Consider the following 15,857-nt stretch of genomic DNA (forward strand, 5'->3'; position numbering starts at 1 on the left):
CACCCTAGACTTTAAGTTGTCCTGGGAGGTGTGTCTTTTAGTCAGGTTATGTACTACATCTATTAGTAATAGTTGCCCAGACCTTTAGGACCCTTTGTCATGTTTATTTGTCAGATTTTACCAAATCCTTTCTTAAGTTGACCAAAGTAGGTAGGCCTCATTTAGGCCCCTTGTTGTTTTCATTACACAAACATGGCCCTACACCAATAGATTTCATGAGTTATCACTAGAAGTTGAGGCACATTTAGTTCTTAAGTTGACCGAAGTAGGTAGGCCTCATTTAGGCCCTTTGTTGTTTTCATTTCACAAACATGTCCTACACCAATAGATTTTATGAGTTCTCACTAGAAGTTGAGGCACATTTAGCTCAAGGGTGCTTTAGTTAGTTTCTGTTGTTATCAGATCAGTCTTAGTTACATTTCAACATTCAGGTCAAGGTGCTTTGATTTGTTTTCAGTTGGTTGTTAGATTTACATTCCCTACATCAAGTTTTAGGTGGTATTTCCTTACGTTGTCATTTATTTTAGGGAGTCTTTTGGTTTTTGGTTTTGTTGATAGATTATGTTGATGGTTGTTTATTTGTTTGTTGTTGTTTACGGATGTTAGCAATTTAAAGTCAGGGTGGAATGTTCTGACCGGGTTTTTGGCTCTACTTCTGAGTGATGGTGACTTTAAGCTTGCTACCATCCTGAATCTCTATTCTTGCCTTGTGTTGGTCCTTTTAAGGCCTTTTTCCAGACCTAGAAGCATAAACTAGAGGATAGCTGCTTAATATGATGATAGATCCCTTATTCTTGACTCTAATCCATCTATTGCCTATTGGCTTTGACATAATTATGTGTCCTTTCATCATCCTACCTATAGTAGAGGGTGGATCCTGTAGTCCTGACTTTATATTACATATTGGTATGGTTTGTGTAAGTACTCTGACAGAGCTAAGTGTTATTTCATCCTTCTTAGGCCTACAAGGCCCAGAACAAGAGAGACTTCATTTTGCTTTCTGTCCCTGCAGACTGAGATGCTTGCAGGGTAAAGGTAATGTTTTAGTTATAAGGTGTTGTTCGCCCTAAGCGAACCGGAGAGAACCGGCCAGGGCTGAATCTAATCAAGAAGTGTCCCTGGGCTCAGGTCTCTAGACGAAAGAAGCAGCTGATCACTGTGGGAGCGTCTAGAGCAAGGAGCCTGGTGCATGGACCTGGTGGGAGGAGGCTACTGGCTGGAACTTTCCACTAGAGGAGAGCATTCGATATTAGCGAAGTGCAGGAGAGGAGGAGAGTCAGTTGGTTCTTGGAGAGAGAGAAGTAAGATGGTTTTTGGAGCTGAAGAGAACAGTTCAGTCCGATTGGTTTTCTGGAATGGAGAGAGAAGGCAGATAATTGCTGAGGCTGGAGAGAGCAGTCAGATGAACGAAGTTGGAACTGTCATCTGGAGCTGCCAGTTTATCAGAATGCATTAAAGCAGTTACCAGTCAGATGGAGGAGTTGAAGCTGCCAGCTGGAGCAGTTGAGCCAGAGGAGTGAAGCTGTGGTGACGGAGGGAGAGAGAGAGCCTGATTCCACCAGAGAGAGAGAGAAACATTCCTTCTAATAGGGTGAGGTATTCTAAACTAGTTTGCTTTACACTTACACCTTAATCTTGTCTTTTATTTACTAGGCTAAATTCCCCTACTGTATTGCTAATCCTTTTTCTTTCAGCGGTGTGCAGTCTATTTACAGTCCCTGTTAGTGACATGTGGGTGTGCAGTCTATTTACAGTCCCTGTTAGTTACATGTGGATGTGGTATAGTAATAAAGCTTTACAGAGACCCCGCAGATCTGTGTATGTGTCTATTCCCCTTTTACTCTTCAGGCTATGTGTTATAGTATTGTTATTGTTATTGTAATAAAGATACCCCAGTTCTTAGTGAACCAGCGTATGCCTTGTTCTTATATAGTGCAGGTAACCTTTTCTTCTAGTCAGGTGTCAGTGCACGAACGGAAGCGACCCCCGATCAGGTAAGTGACCTCTGAATAATTAGGGAGAGAGGAGCCCTTGAGCTAAGAGAATAAGTTATACACTGTGTAATTTGGCCATTCCATAATATTATTGTACCTCTTGTTCTTGTATAGGAAAGGTAACCTTGTCTTCTAATCAGGTTTTACTGCTGGAACAGATGCTACCCCTGATCAGGCAGGCAAGAACTGAATAATTAGGGAGAGAGGAGCCCTTGAACTGAAAGATAAGTTGTACACCGTGTAATTCGGCCATTCCATAATATTATTGTAGTAGTGAACCTCTAGTGAATAGTGAGAGAAACTTCCCAACATAGAGAGAGAGAGCTGAAGGTATTCATAGGAAAGTGATCGTCATTGGGATGCGGCGTTATACCCACAGGATTGTGGCTTGTTTAGCGAGCACCAGGGAGGATACTGGTGTTTATACCCACCGGATTGTGGCTTGTTAAGCGAGCACCAGGGAGGATACTGGTGTTTATACCCACCGGATTGTGGCTTGAGAGAGCACTGGTTGTGGCCAGTGTGTAATGGTATATAATCAGGACTGCCCCAGGGTAGAATGGTCTGGGCCCATGTGGCCGCGAGACTATATTGTGTGAGTGTGGTGTGGGGCATGGACGTCCTTAGTAATCTGTGAGTATTCCTAGTAATCCCTATAGATTTAGTGGTGTTTCTGATGATATGAGCTTGTATATTGCGAGTTCCCCATCCTCAGGTAGGTACCCAGGTGCCTGGATAGATGGGTCCTGAGGAGGGAGGTGGTTACGTTTTGGCCGGGTTGACGGTGCTCTGGTGAGCTGATCCTATCTGGTCTGAGAATCCGGTCATAACAGGTGTCTAACAAGGGTATGTGTGGTAATGAGTTTTTTGTGTGAGATCGCTTAGGCAATGGGCCGGTTAGTCACAAACAGGTGTCCTTTTGGCAGCACATCCGGGTTTTACCTCAGATTAATAATTACTCCGAAATTACGAAATTGGATGCTGCTGATGTTTTGATAGTGACAAATAAACATTAGGCTATTGTGACGAGGTGGCCGAGTGGTTAAGGCGATGGACTGCTAATCCATTGTGCTCTGCACGCGTGGGTTCAAATCCCACCCTCGTCGGATCCTTTTGTTTTAGAGTTGTGTTTATTAAAATCGCATTCATACACTTGCTGTACATTCAAATGAGAAGGAAAATGTAAGGTTTTCAAACATCGAGAGAATGCACAGACCTGGCCACCTTGCGTATTACAGCAGAAAATGTCCCCTTTTTATCTGCTCTAATACAAGGGTCACTGTCACTTGCTACTGACCGACCTTTACAACCCTCCTGTTAAATTTTAACACACAATACATTCTAAAGTGGTGGAGCACTTGCTTACAGGGTACCATTGAATGAAATTATTAACCATGGAGTTTTTACCACAACAGTGTCAAGCTGAAAGTAAACTCCTATCTCTCCAGCAGGCGGGAAAATATCCCCTCGAGGAATTCGCCTCACCTCTTGTTTGTGGCTCAGGGGGGGCCAAGCTTCAGGTGTTAGTAAAACCTATAGAAATCGCTGACCAAGGACAACATTTGCATAGATAAATTGTAATAGCTTTGATGCCAGTTTATAAAATAAAATCAGATTCATCTTTGGAGCGTGGTTTTCATTGGTGCAGCAGGTACAGTGGCACCGGGGCCTAGAGTCAGGAGGGCCCTACTGAATCTTGATTCGTGCTACATTTTATAAATCAAACAGCAGCCGGGGGGGGGTTGTCTTCTTCCTTGCGCATGACATATTGGGGACGCTATTGACTGATTTAGGTAAAATATTTTTACAGGCAAAATCGGTGTGTTCCGTTGCCTCTCAGCCTGTATTACATGCACTCGTGCAGAAAACAGACCAGAGCACAAGTCGGGGTACACATAGGTACTTGGTGTCCACCCACTATTTTTACAGGGTGAACGCTGTCCACCCTGCCAAGAAGTTGGGCCCCACAGAAATATGCTGGACCTGCCCCGGATTAAGACACCGGGAAACGATCAGCAGCTCTTGTACGTTGTCTGCTCTTTATTCCCAGCAGCAACGTGAAGGGAGCGAGGAAGCTTTTTTTTCACCTTCAGCTGGGTCGAAGTGAAGGGACCATCAGGCCTCCTTTTGCTTGAATATCCTGACTGGAGGCAGCCTGGAACCTCACACTTAAATGTAAATGCCATGCAGGGGATACAAAGGCACACAGCTTGTTATCCCTTCACAAGTTCTTAAGAGAGGCAGCTTTTGCCCTTCTTCAGTCCTTGTATATAAGAGATGCAGGCACTGTAATAATGTCAGATGTGTTGGTCTGTCCCAGTATTTACACAAATAACAATGTCAGTAGCACTATTTTTTTTTTATTGCACTACGCAACCCAACTCAGGGTGTCAGAGCTCTTTACGTAACATACACATTATACATTGACATTAAATCATGTACATATGTAAATCAATGTACAAGATGCGTTACATGAGACGTGGGTTACAAGGTGTAGGAGTCACATGTCCTTCATAGCTCACAGTGCTATATTACATGGATTACAATTTATGAACAGCAGGTAACAAAAGGATCTCTGTGTTAAAAGCAGTAACCCGCTTTACTACCTACATGAAAGAAAAATCTGACCTCTACATTAACCTTATACTACTTTAATTTAAATCTGGGACATCACAAATCAAAGATCTCTCCAACAAATGTGTTAAATGCCAGAGTTATCTCTGCCTATTTGTGTTTCAAGAAACAGAAATGTAAGGAAATCTGAGTGATGGCCCATGAGTTAGCGAATGTCAACAAGCGGTGCACATACATCATGGGAAAGCCATCCCATTGAACATGCGAGAATTGAATGTCCAGTCCATAGCTTACAAATATTCCTAAAAAATAAATAGGAGGGGCTCAGAGATACTCGTAATGGGCTCATGGACATTTCCCAAAACGGGAAACAACCATTACAACCCACTACCTTTACAGCGCAGCTGTTACAACGTATGCAGTTATTACAACACATATTACTACAACACATACCATTACAACACATGCCATTACAACACATTATACGGTAAGTAATAGAGATTCTTTTGTTTTAGGGTGGGTATAGGTTTTTTGGTACATGGAAATAGTAATTTTAACCCCTACACTATCCAACAATAACCCTACTTTTGCACTCACTGGAGGGGGAATAGTAATTTTTACCCCTACACTATCCAACACTTACCCCACTGTTACCATAAAAGTATTATGCATTTTAATGGCATGCTTTGTAATGGTATGCATTGTAATGCTAGGCTTTGTAATGGTTGTGTCTAAAAATGCATTGTAATGGCATGTGTTGTAAAATCATGCAATGTAATGGTAGTTGTGATGTAAATCTGCGATCTGACTGGCCCCTTAGTCTAGCGTGATGGCTGATTGCTGCAAGATGGCCCGAAATCCAAGAATGACTCTTCACGTTGTCGTTAGCCCACAATATGAAAGACTGTACTCTTATTTCTAAGGAAGACCCGCCTTCTTCTTAGGCTCCCACCACTGAACAACATTTTTGAACGCTGGACCTATATCTTTTGTTTGTCCCAGGCGCTAGTGATAACTCACACAGCCCCCTCGATCGATTTTCCACTTCAACAGGAACCAAAAGTGTGCCAGGAAAGGGGTTACCTCCTCTCTCGCTCTCGGTCACGCTTCCCAGAACCGGGGCCACTGAAAACGAGAGAGAGCATCAGCCGCTGTGTTCTGCACACCCTGAATGTGTCGCACTCTGCATTCAACATTATTGTACAGACACGGCCGCACCAACTCCCTCAAAAGGCACAACACAAGGGGGCAACTTGGTGACTGGGAGTTAATCCTGTTGACTACAGCAGAATTCCAGGCCATACAGTCCCTGAAGCAGAACAAGGGTATCATTATCAAAAGTGCAGATAATGGGGGTGGCGTTGTCATCCAGGGCAAGGCGGACTACGATAATGAGTGTAAACGCCTATTGAGTAATGCTACCAACTATGTTCTACTCGCGGAGGATCCAACAACAGACCTACATGAAGAAATCTGTGAACTAGTCTCCACAGCCGAGAGAGATGGCCTGATTTCTAAAAAAGAGGCTGACTTCCTCATGACATCTGACAAAAGGGTACCATATTTTTACATATTGCCAAAGACTCACAAAAATGTGTGGCCTCCACCAGGGCGCCCGATCGTCTCGGGGATTGGTTCCCTTCTGGAACCTCTTTCCAAATATTGTGACTTCTTCCTGAGACCCATCATAGAATCCACCAGTACATACCTTAAGGACACAAAGAGCCTCCTTTCCATGCTTAGAACCATCACTCTGCCAGAGGAGCCTTGCTTTCTTGTCACTATGGACATAGAAAGTCTCTACACCTGTATTCCACAGGATGAAACCATCAGAGTTGTGAAAGAGGCACTGGAAAATGCACCTTGGGATTTCACAACATCACACCCCTTTGTTGTGGACTGTGCCACTTTGGCTCTTAAGAACAACTATTTTGAACATGAGGGTAGGATCTACCTCCAGACCACAGGCACTTCAATGGGCAGCACTTTTGCCCCTTCAGTGGCAGGCCTGTACGTGTTTAATTTTGAGGTTAACAACATTCTGGGCCCTACGAACCCTTTCTTTGCCAACATCATCTTTTGGCAACGCTATATTCATGATGTGCTGATGATATGGAAGGGGGCAGAGCACATATTACTTAATTTCTTCACATGGATCAACACCTGTGACCAGCATCTCAAGTTCACACATAAATACTCTACTGACACCATTACATTCTTGGATGTCACTATCAGTAGACAGAATACTCAATTGGAGACAAAAACGTATTCCAAGCCCACTGCAAAGAATAACTTGTTACATTTTACGAGTTACCACCCCCGGGCCCTGCGGGAGAATCTCCCTTACGGTCAGTTTCTACGGTTACGCCGTGTAGTAAACTGCCTGACTACAAACAGCAAGCAGAGGACCTAGCAACTAAGCTGCAAAGCAGAGGATACCCGCATAGAATAATCAACAGAAGTAAAAAACGAGCAAGAAACCAACAGAGAGACACACTTCTGGATGTTGCTCCCAGGACTCAAAATTTTGAAATCCCACTAACATGTGTAACAACATATAACCCGTTGTCCAATGCGGTTAGTAGGAGTATTTCCAAACACTGGAAGATAATAACCAGCAACAAACACAAGTGGGAGAAACCACTCTTTTCATATATAAGAGCTACAAGTCTGAAAGACTCTCTAGTCCACACGCGCCCTAGTGACCTGACAACCAACAAGTCGGTCGCTACTGTGTTGAATGCTTGGGGCCTACCAGCTGTCACGGGCCATTTCCCCTGTGGGAATTGTAACATATGTCACCTCACCACCCATACAAAATCATTGAGTCTGACCAATGGGAAACGTTGGGACCAACGTTGCCACACAAAATGTAACACGGCCAACGTTATTTACCTAATAACATGCCCCTGTGGCCTACAGTATATTGGCATGACGTCCAGGCGCATCAAACTGAGAATAGGAGAACATCGCAGCAATATCCACTGCCGTAAATCAACAACTAAGATGACTGCCCACTTTGTGGAAAAACAGCATACCCCGAACGACATGCGTTGGACAATTTTAGAACATCTGGCAACTGGATCTGAAGCAAAGTTGTTTGAAAAAGAGCAACGCTGGATTTATCGTCTGTCCACCAACAAAACCGGGCTCAATGACGATATCCTATGGGGTTCAGTGTTGAGGCACTGATGACACCAGCTGACACCCCCACTATTAGTGGGTTCGTCCCTGCGGGTCCTGTTGTCCTAACTACTCACGGCAGCCGCCAATAAGTTATCCTTGCCATGGTTGCCTCCTCTGTATTCTGGAGCATATATATATTTTTTGAAGGTGGCTTGATTATATCATTTGACACCCCCTCCAATAATGGGTCTTGTGGTCCACTTCTACTGTAGGTTGTCACAATTATACTATTCTTGCGAAGGTGGCCACCCCTATATTCAGGCGTATATTATTCTGGAGATGGCACTTCGAATTGCATCAAGTGATCCATTTGGCCGAATATATTACTCCTGAATTTATTTGGTGCTCTGACATACCGGCTGCCTACCTAACTGATTCAACAACAAAACGTAGCCTCTCATGGGTTAGACTAGTTCGTTTTAAGTAATGCACGTTTCTAGCCTGATGACCGTCGTTCTGATCAATAATTGTGATTTTTGAAGAGAGCTCTTCACTGGGGTTCCTGAATTTAACATCTTAGTTAGATATTTTCCTTTTTTGAGTTGTTCACAAATGAGGAAGAACGGGGTCTCGAACCGCGTTCCCTTCGGGGTGGCTAATGGAGCTTTGTCCCTTTCAGACTTCACCGCCTCACCCCGTTCCACGCCCCTTGCCACGCCCCATGACATCCGGGCACGCCGGTCACGTGGCCGGAACAATACCGGAGATTAATAAAGCCCGCCCCGTGTTCTCTTCCACCTTCGGGCAGACGGCAGCCCTGAATCTTAGGTCTTGGGCGGGGTGTCGCGAGTGGAAAAGTAAGTTTCTGGCCCGCATTACTACCGTGCTGTTTTCTTTTGCCTCGAAGAACGTATTACTACGGAGGGTGTGGTAACATCCTGCTGTCCTCGCTTGTACGCTAGATTTTACTCTGCGTGAACATTTCCCGTGCCGTCTTAACCAAGGAAGAGAATTTCCCTCCTCCTATCTGTAAGTGCTTTTAACCCCCTTTTGACGCGCCAACGATCCTTGTTTATAAATGCACGTTGTCACTCCGGAATCCACATTGTGAGGCCCCCATTGCCGTTCATAAGTCTCTGCATTATTTCTCATATAATCATTCTTTCCATAGTCGGCTTAAGTATAAGCTATGGAGGGGTAAGAAATTCTCTGCCTTTCTAAAACGTAAGCCTAAGATACGCTGATTTAATTAAATCTACTGTGTTCTAGGAACCTTTCTCTTTGGTTCCACTATACTAATATGAACAGTCTTGTTTTGTATTCTGAAATGATACACCCCTCTAAATTCAATTCCTGATCATGAGGGTACTATATCCCACCACTTTACCAGGGTGTTAAGGATACAGAGGCGATGTGACATCTCTCACGTTGCCATGCTACATTTTGCATTAATGGATTACATGTGGGTTTATGTGTTTGTGTGTTAGTGTGTCCCTTTCCTTCCTCTACAGGTAACTTGGGCTGCTGTAATCCACAGTGTGCCGGCACGGGCAATATCCGTGAGTAATTTCACTACAATTTTTTCCTTTGTCACATTAAGTGCCTCACGGGAGGGTGTACCTTAGCGCGTACATACCACCGGAGTACAATTTGTCTGTGGTCCTGACGAATGCTGTGCGATCCTGCATTTTTTACAGCAGAAACATGTTGACCTTATATCTTATTTAAGGACACAGGTCTCTTAATCCAGAACCTAGTTTTGTCCGCCCATCCACGTTTTTAACCTCAATACAGGTTGGCCCACATTAAATATTTTGTTTGGGTTTCAACAGTGTATTTTTTAATTTTGCACTCACTTATTTTGAACATTTTGAGTTAAATCACTGTTACACTCACCACCAACCCGCTCCGCTGTAAATGAGGCATTGTAGCACGCTGGGGGGCATTCGGCCACCCCAGCGGGGACCCAATGATGAAGCATGTCACCAACTAGTGGTGAGTGAGGGTCCTTTTAACAAAGAGGTATACTTGTCTTTTCCAGCTGTGTGTAATCACACTAGCACACTGGGTTGCTACCTCCTGGTTGTTAGGATTGGAATTTTCCAATCTTGCAGTTACCCTAACCGGGTAGGGGCCTCTGTAAAGCCTGACACACTTATATTTTGTTACACGCATTATACTTTTCACTGAGTCACTCCTTAGTTGTTTAAGATATACTTGTTGTGGTACAGGAGTGTTTACTCGCACCCTATCTCTCTTGTTGATATTGTTGGACTGGGAGTTAATGCCTGCACTATCGCCAGATTGTCGGACCATAAGAGGACCCTCTTAGCCGCCAGTACCACAGGACACAAGGGGAATGCCACCACAATCGGGAACAACTCTAACACTGTGATCTTGACCATGATCTTTTTCTTGTGCCAGGTGTTGGGCAATTTCTCTGCATACCATTCCCTGTCTAAAATGGCCCGAATCCTTCTCTGCCTTATGCGTCTGTATATAGGGCTAGGTCTGGGCTGCCTGCCCATCGAGCCCTCCAAATTACTAAGCCATCAAAATTGGCCAGGGACTACGCCCACATGGCCAGGTCCTGTCTCATGCCTTTGCTTAATTTCACCATGTGGTGCTTCTTTGTGATCTTGGCAGTGGCCCTGGCTAACCTTCTGGCAAACACCCTACCCGCTGGGATGACCCTGGCTTCAAAATTCAGTTGCCCCAGGAGGCTTTGGATGCATTCGAAGGTGGCCCTGTCCTGCCCAACCACAGACTGTATGTGTTGTGCTAGGTCACAAACCTTGTCTGTCGGCAATCTGGACTCCCCTGCGATGGTATCAAGCTGGATCCCAAGAAAAGTTAAAACCTGCACCAGGCCCACAGTTTTACCTGGCACGAGGGGGACCCCCAAGTGACCGGCCAATTCCTTGCGTCAGGGTGAAGGACAAAGAGGCCGCCAGGAGGGCAGGGGAGGATACCTCTCCCCTTCCCCCACCTCGGCCGGAAGTGACGCACGGGACCCTGAAGGGGTCACGGGACAGGCTGTCCAGTGTGAAGCGACACAGGCCATGGCTAAGCGGGCAGGTGGGTGAAAGTGGCAACTGGTCCAGCCACATTTCAGAGCCTTGTTCTGTGGTCACACCTCAGAAGTAGGTTCACTCATGTCTGGAGCTCTGAAATAAGAATCCCAGGCAGACCTGCAGCTTAAGATCAGGGTGCAGTGTGTAACAAGGGTATGTGTGGTACTGAGTTTTTCCTCTGAGATTGCTTAGGCAATGGGCCGGTTTGTCCCAAACAGGTGTCTTTTTGGCAGCACATCCGGGTTTTACTTCAGGTTAATAATTAATCAGAAATTACGAAATTAGATGCTGCTGGGGTCTCAATAGTGAAAAATAACCATTAGGCGATCGTGACGAGGTGGCCGAGTGGTTAAGGTGATGGACTGCTAATCCATCGTGCTCTGCACGCGTGGGTTCAAATCCCACCCTCGTCGGATCCTTTTGTTTTAGCGTTGTAAGTGTTTATTAAAATCTCATTCATACACTTGCTGTGCATTCCAATGAGAAGGAAATGTAAGGTTTTCAAACCTCGAGAGAATCCACAGGCCTGGCCACCTTGCATATTACAGCAGAAAATTTCCCCTTTTTGTCTGCTCTAATACAAGGGTCACTGTCACTTGCCACTGACCGACCTTTACAACCCTCCTGTTAAATTTTAACACACAACACATTCTAAAGTGGTGGAGCACTTGCTTACAGGGTGCCATTGAATGAAATTATTAACCCTCGAGTTTTTACCAAAACAGTGTCAAGCTGAAAGTAAACTCCTCTCTTTCCAGCAGGTGGGAAAATATCCCCTCGAGGAATTCGCCTCACCTCTTCTTTGTGGCTCAGGGGGGCCAAGCTTCAGGTGTAAGTAAAACCTATAGAAATCGCTGACCAAGGACAACATTTGCATAGCTAAAATGCAATAGCTTTGATGCCAGTTTATAAAATAAAATCAGATTAATTTTGGGAGCGTGGTTTTCATTGGTGCAGCAGGTACAGTGGCACTGGGGCCTAGAGTCAGGAGGGCCCTACTGAATCTCGATTCATGCTGCATTTTATAAATCAAACAGCAGCCGGGGGGGGGGTTCTTCCTTACGCATGATATATTGTCGACGCTATTGACTTATTTTGGTAAAATATTTTTGCAGGCAAAACTGGTGTGTTCTGTTGCCTGTCAGCCTGTATGACATGCACTCGTGCAAACAACAGACCAGGGCACAAGTCGGGGGTACACATAGGTACACGGTGTCCACCCACTATTTTCACAGGGTGAACGCTGTCCACAATGCCAAGAAGTTGGGCCCCACAGAAATATGCTGGACCTGCCCCGGATTAAGACACCGGGACACGATCAGCAGCTCTTGTACGTTGTCTGCTTTTAATTCCCAGCAGCAACGTACAGGCAGCGAGGAAGATTTTTTTTCACCTTCAGCTGGGCCGAAGTGAAGGGGCCATCAGGCCTCCTTTTGTTTGAATATCCTGACTGGAGGCAGCCTGGAACCTCACACTTAAATGTAAATGCCATGCAGGGGATACAAAGGCACACAGAGTGTTATCCCTTCACAAGTACTTAAGAGAGGCAGCTTTTGCCCTTCTTCAGTCCTTGTATATAAGAGATGCATGCACTGTAAGAATGTCAGATGTGTTGGTCTGTCCCAGTATTTACACAAATAACAATATCAGTAGCACTATTTTATTTTCTTTCATTGCACTACGCAATCCAACGAAGGGGGTCAGAGCTCTTTAGGTAACATACATATTATACATTGACATTAAATCATGTACATATGTAAATCAATGTACAAGATGCGTTACATGAGACAAGGTGTAGGAGTCACATGTCCTTCATAGCTCCCAGTGCTTTATTACAAGGATTAGAATTTATGAACAGCATGTAACAAAAGGATCCCTGTGTTAAAAGCAGTAACCCGCTTTACTACCTACATGAAAGAGAAATCTAACCTCTACATTAACCTTATACTACTTTAATTTAAATCTGGGACCTCACAAATCACAGATCTCTCCAACAAATGTGTTAAATGCCAGAGTTACTGTGCCTATTTGTTTTTAAGAAACAGAAATGTAAGGAAATCTGGGTGATGGCCCATGAGTTAGCGAATGTCAACAAGCAGTGCACATACATCATGGGAAAGCCAGCCCATTGAACATGCGAGAATTGAATGTCCAGTCCATAGCTTACAAATATTCCTAAAAAATAAATAGGAGGGGCTCGAAGATACCAAAACGGGAAACAACCATTACAACGCACTACCTTTACAGCGCAGCTGTTACAACGTATGCAGTTATTACAGCACATGTCACTACAACACATACCATTGCAATACATGCCATTACAACACATTATAAGGTAAGTAATGGAGATTTTTCCGTTTTAGGATGGGTATGGGTTTTTTGGTACATGGAAATAGTAATTTTAACCCATACACTATCCAACAATAACCCTACTTTTGCATTCACTGGGGTGGGAATAGTAATTTTTACCCCTACACTATCCAACACTTACCCCACTGTTACCCTAAAAGTATTATGCATTTTAATGGCATGCGTTGTAATGGTATGCATTGTAATGGCAGGCTTTGTAATAGTTGTTTCTAAAAATGCATTGTAATGGCATGTGTTGTAAAATCATGCAATGTAATATTAGTTGTGATGTAAATCTGCGATCTGACTGGCCCCTTAGTCTAGCGTGGAGGCTGATTGCTGCAAGATGGCCCGAAATCGAAGAATGACTCTTCCCCTTGTCTTTAACCCACAATATGAAAGACTGTACTCTGATTTGTAAGGGAGACCCGCCTACTTACCAGGCTCCCACCACTAAACAACATTTTTGAACGCAGGACCTATATCTCTTGTTTGTCCCGGGCGCTAGTGATAACTCACCCAGCCCCCTCGGTCGATTTTCCACTTCAACAGGAACCAAAGGTGTGCCAGGAAAGGGGTCCCCTCCTCTCTCGCTCTCGGCCACGCCTTCCGGAACCAGGGCCACTGAAAACGGGAGAGAGCATCAGCCGCTGTGTTCTGCACACCCTGAATGTGTCGCGCCCTGCATTCAACATTATTGTACAGACACACCCGCACCAACTCCCTCAAAAGGCACAACACCAGGGTCAACTTGCTGACTGGGAGTTAATGCCTGCACTTTCGCCAGATTGTCGGACCACAAGAGGACCCTCTTAGCTGCCAGTACCACAGGCCACAAGGGGAATGCCACCACAATCGGGAACAACTCTAACACTGTGATCTTGATTGTGATCTTTTTCTTGTGCCAGGTGTTGGGCAATTTCTCGGCATACCATTCCCTGTCTAAAATGGCCCGAATCCTTCTCTGCCTTATGCGTCTGTATATAGGGCTAGGTCCGAGCTGCCTGCTCATGGAGCCCTCCAAATTACTAAGCCATTCAAATTGGACAGAAACTACGCCCACATGGCCAGGTCCTGTCATGCCTTTGTTTAATTTCACCATGTGGTGCTTCTTTGTGACCTTGGCAGTGGCCCTTGCTAACCTTCTGGCAAACACCCTACCCGCTGGGATGACCCTGGCTGCAAAGTTCAGTTGCCCCAGTAGGCTTTGGATGCATTCAAAGGTGGCCCTGTCCTGCCCAACAACAGACTGTATGTGTTGTGCTAGGTCACGAACCTTGTCTGTCGGCAATCTGGACTCCCCTGCGATGGTATCAAGCTCGATCCCAAGAAAAGTTAATACCTGCACCAGATCCACAGTTTTACCTGGCACGAGGGGGACCCCCAAGTGACCGGCCAATTGCTTGCGTCAGGGTGAAGGACAAAGAGGCCGCCAGGTGGGCGGGGGAGGCATATATACCTCTCCCCTTCCCCCACCTCGGCCGGAAGTGACGCACGGGACCCTGAAGGAGTCACAGGACACTAGGCTGTCCAGTGTGAAGCGACACAGGCCATGGCTAAGCGGGCAAGTGGGTGAAAGTGGCAACTGGTCTAGCCACATTTCAGAGCCTTGTTCTGTGGTAACACTTCAGAAGTAGGTTCACTCATGTCTGGAGCTTTGAAATAGGACACCCAGGCAGACCTGCAGCTTGAGATCAGGGTGCGGTGTGTAACAAGGGTATGTGTGGTACTGAGTTTTTCATGTGAGATCGCTTAGGCAATGGGCCGGTTAGTCCCAAATAGGTATCTTTTTGGCAGCACATCCGGGTTTCACTTCAGGTTAATAATTACTCAGAAATTACGAAATTGGATGATGTTGGGGTTTGATAGTGACAAATAAACATTAGGCTACTGTGACGAGGTGGCCGAGTGGTTAAGGCGATGGACTGCTAATCCATTGTGCTCTGCATGCGTGGGTTCAAATCCCACCCTCATCGGATCCTTTTGTTTTAGCGTTGTAAGTGTTTATTAAAATCTCATTCATACACTTGCTGTACATTCCAATGAGAAGGAAAATGTAAGGTTTTCAAACTTCGAGCGAATGCAGAGGTCGGGCCCCCTTGCGTATTACAGCAGAAAATGTCCCCTTTTTATCTGCTCTCATACAAGGGTCACTGTCACTGGCCACTGACCGACCTTTACAACCCTCCTGTTGAATTTTAACACACAACGCATTCTAAAGTGGTGGAGCCCTTGCTTACAGGGTGCCATTGAATGAAATTATTAACCCTGGAGTTTTTACCACAACAGTGTCAAGCTGAAAGTAAACTCCTCTCTCTCCAGCAGGCGGGAAAATATCCCCTCGAGGAATTCGCCTCACCTCTTGTTTGTTGCTCAGGGGGGCCAAGCTTCAGGTGTAAGTAAAACCTATAGAAATCGCTGACCAAGGACAACATTTGCATAGCTAAAATGCAATAGCTTTGATGCCAGTTTATAAAATAAAATCAGATTAATTTTTGGAGCGTGGTTTTCATTGGTGCAGCAGGTACAGTGGCACCGGGGCCTAGAGTCAGGAGGGCCCCACTGAATCTTGATTCATGCTGCATTTTATAAATCAAACCGCAGCCGGGGGGGGGGGGTTCTTCCTTGCGCATGACATATTGGCGACGCTATTGACTGATTTAGGTAAAATATTTTTGCAGGGAAAACTGGTGTGTTCTGTTGCCTCTCAGCCTGTATGACATGCACTCGTGCAGACAAC

The 15,857-nt window shown here is 45.2% G+C and overlaps 3 non-coding genes across 3 annotated transcripts; all 3 read left to right on the forward strand.

The window, feature by feature from the left end:
• The first annotated feature begins 3,018 nt into the window (after nucleotides 1-3,018).
• Nucleotides 3,019-3,100, forward strand: TRNAS-GCU (transfer RNA serine (anticodon GCU)). Its single transcript has one exon. It is a non-coding gene; the product is annotated as a tRNA-Ser (tRNA).
• A 7,999-nt stretch (nucleotides 3,101-11,099) lies between these two features.
• TRNAS-GCU (transfer RNA serine (anticodon GCU)) lies at nucleotides 11,100-11,181 on the forward strand. Its single transcript has one exon. It is a non-coding gene; the product is annotated as a tRNA-Ser (tRNA).
• Nucleotides 11,182-15,011: 3,830 nt separating this feature from the next.
• Nucleotides 15,012-15,093, forward strand: TRNAS-GCU (transfer RNA serine (anticodon GCU)). Its single transcript has one exon. It is a non-coding gene; the product is annotated as a tRNA-Ser (tRNA).
• The last annotated feature ends 764 nt before the right edge of the window (nucleotides 15,094-15,857 follow it).

This window comes from Lissotriton vulgaris, chromosome 12 (genome assembly GCF_964263255.1).
Source record: "Lissotriton vulgaris chromosome 12, aLisVul1.2, whole genome shotgun sequence".
In the NCBI taxonomy this organism is placed as follows: Eukaryota; Metazoa; Chordata; class Amphibia; order Caudata; family Salamandridae; genus Lissotriton; species Lissotriton vulgaris.